Source organism: Anopheles ziemanni, chromosome 3 (assembly GCF_943734765.1).
Source record: "Anopheles ziemanni chromosome 3, idAnoZiCoDA_A2_x.2, whole genome shotgun sequence".
Taxonomy (NCBI): Eukaryota; Metazoa; Arthropoda; class Insecta; order Diptera; family Culicidae; genus Anopheles; species Anopheles ziemanni.
In genome coordinates, this window is record NC_080706.1 from 68,475,122 (window position 1) to 68,478,012 (window position 2,891).

The window sequence follows — 2,891 nt, forward strand, 5'->3', positions numbered from 1 at the left end:
GGTTACCTATTTCGCCTATTCTTGTGAAGATCTCGTACATAATGCAATAATGTTTGTAAGCACTTTTCAAACTAACTGTCAAAACAATGACGGTGCAGAAAAAGCTATGCATCGACCTCTCTTTTCAGCGATCTTCCACATGATCCTGAAACCTTTTACAGCTGCCAGTAGACGACCTCTCCCTCAACATCGTGAACACCGAACCTCAAGAAACCGAATCGACAGTCTGAAGTTCAAAAATGAGGCGAATTAGCTAGAGAAACCACAAATGCTTCACAAAGTATTACGAAAATAGATGGTAATAGCGAGTAATTTACATTAATACGTTATGAAAAAGGGCTCGTTTAGACATGCAATAATCGAAAACCGATTGCTGCTTGCGTCACCGGCGTTCGTTTGGGTCTGGGGAATCTCCTTCAGGTTATAACACTTGAGGTAAACGTTCCGCCGCGAAATGCGGCCTTGTCAGCTTCTGCTTCTGCTGCTGTGTCCTTCATGTTTGGGTATCGTAGACATAGGTCAGTCTTCGACATGTCCAAAGGATTTGGATTGTTCGTGGTTCTGTGGGCGCGAGCTGTCGAAAGTGAACCGCTCCTCGACCGGGGCTTTCCAGACAGAGTTCATGCGCCCCATCGTCTACCGAGCACTGAGCGACCGTCAGCGACATTCGATCTTCACCACTCCCGCGATCGATCCCGGCGAGTGCCTGGAGCTGTCAGTGCACTGCGGACCAACCCGCAACCGTTCGCTGGACTCGCACGGCAGGTTAACTCCGCGCGATATGCTGCAACTCGTTTTCCGCTGTCAATACTTCGTCGTGACGTATGTGGCGTTCTACAAGGGTCCCCTGGATTGCTACGAGATCAAGCTCGCTCACATCTCCCACCGGTTGCGAGGCAAGAAGTCTAACTGTGCGGCACCATTTCAACGCCCTTGCCAGCTGCTCGGCGATGGCCATTACTTCCTGATCCTGTTGTGCATGAACTACGTTCACCAAAAAACTGGCAGCGAAAATGGATACTGGCTGTTCGTGAACAAGCGCAACACGGCACAGCAGAACCGGGACATCGCGCGCCAGCTATCCTCCGCCAGGGAGACGGAGGTTGTGGCGAAAGATCTATCGAAGGTGGCGCAAGTGGAAACTCATGACCAGCTGCCTCCTCAAGATCCGAGCGTCTGCCGGTGCGACGTCTTCGAGTGGTACATCCGTGCGGTCAAACGCTGCCAGCGCCCATTCCTGACACCCGATAAGTTCAGCTCAAAGGTCGGCAATGTGAGCATGACTCGCTACAACGATCCGCCGGAAATTGGGCACATCGAAAATAGTGCCGCGGACATTGCGAACCGGATGGCAGACGAGCGGTTCCGCTGGTTCGTGATCAAATGCATCGTGTTTTCCGTCGTCCTCGGACTCCTCTTCTACACCGTATGGCTACAGTTGGAGCGCAAAACGGAAGAATCGTTATCGAACAACAATGAACAGTAGGCTTTAATTAAAAGTCATATTCCTTATTCCTGCACTGCCGCTAGTCTTATACACACAAAAACACTCTCATGATCACAAAACCTTTAAGGCTGCCAATTGATGATCTCTCCCTCAACATCGTGTTTCGATTGGTCTACAAAAATGAGCAAATCACATAATATGCTAGTTTGTTAATGTCAGTTAGGGTTTTCATATGCATTTTATTCCTCTATTGGTAAATTACAAGCGCTCCATTAATCGTGATGAACAAAGCACATCTGTAAAACCCTTATCAAAATAAAATAAAATGGATATTTTTGTTTTCATTCAGGCAAAGGAAGCAAGAAGAATTTATTTGCAATTATAATTTCCCATACGATACTTAACAAATTGTTACTGCTAAGTGTTTAAACGGAGCTTAGGAGTTTTACGTTGTTGTGGCTGATAGATCCTCAACATTCAAAAAGCTTGGTATAGAGCGTCCATACGTACTTTCAGCAGCTTATGAAAGAAAAGCAAGGACATATAAAATTTTATAAAACCTGAAATAGGCACTGTTTTTTTAATTTAGTATTTTAATTTTTTCTCACAGTAATAAAAATGGTTTTTTCTCTGATCCATATGTGATTTTTAAGAAGAATAATGGAGATACAAAAAATATTTACAGTGCATTTGCTTGGATTTGATAAACATAAAACAAAAAAAACTTCGTGGTGGGGTCTTCATCATGCCGGTCACTTTCGTTTCCTAACAAAATTTTAGCAACAAAATTGAAACAATGATCAAATAGGACAGTTGTTGATCAGGTCGTGCATGTAAATGCTATAAGTGGAAACATACATATCATATTCAACGATTTGTTTTGAAGTTTAATTACCTTTTCTTTACTTTCAGATATTGTTTATTGGTTTGACGTAGCAATATAGAATCAATTATTAATATCGTTCAATCGTATCGTATACGTCTGTGGCTTCGTTGGTTAATACTTTTAACCTCAGTTGGTCGAGAATGGAATGCGGTATGGAATGCGAATATAAGCAATCGGTTGTTATTAGCTACCTTCCAACGGCAAAGCTTGCGGTTCTTATCGCAAAACGATATTACGTTATAACCTTTCAAACTCATGTCTATGGGACACACATGCACGTGTTGTAAGCACATAAATGCACCAACATTTACTGAATGATAAATAGGTTGGATTATGGTCGTGTACATGTTTTTGTCCTCTCGTATCGTTGCAGGATCTGGTGCTTGAAGCGTGATTGAACCTCCGTGGTACGCAGTTGGGCCGGAATTCCTCGAACTCTCTTGTGGACGCCGAAGTGATCAATGTCGTCGTGTCCTCCCGTGCGGCTGCCGGTTGTAATCTAGTCGTCGTGGTGGTTTTCGGGAAGCACACGCAACTCATAGACCCGTCCGGGAAGAC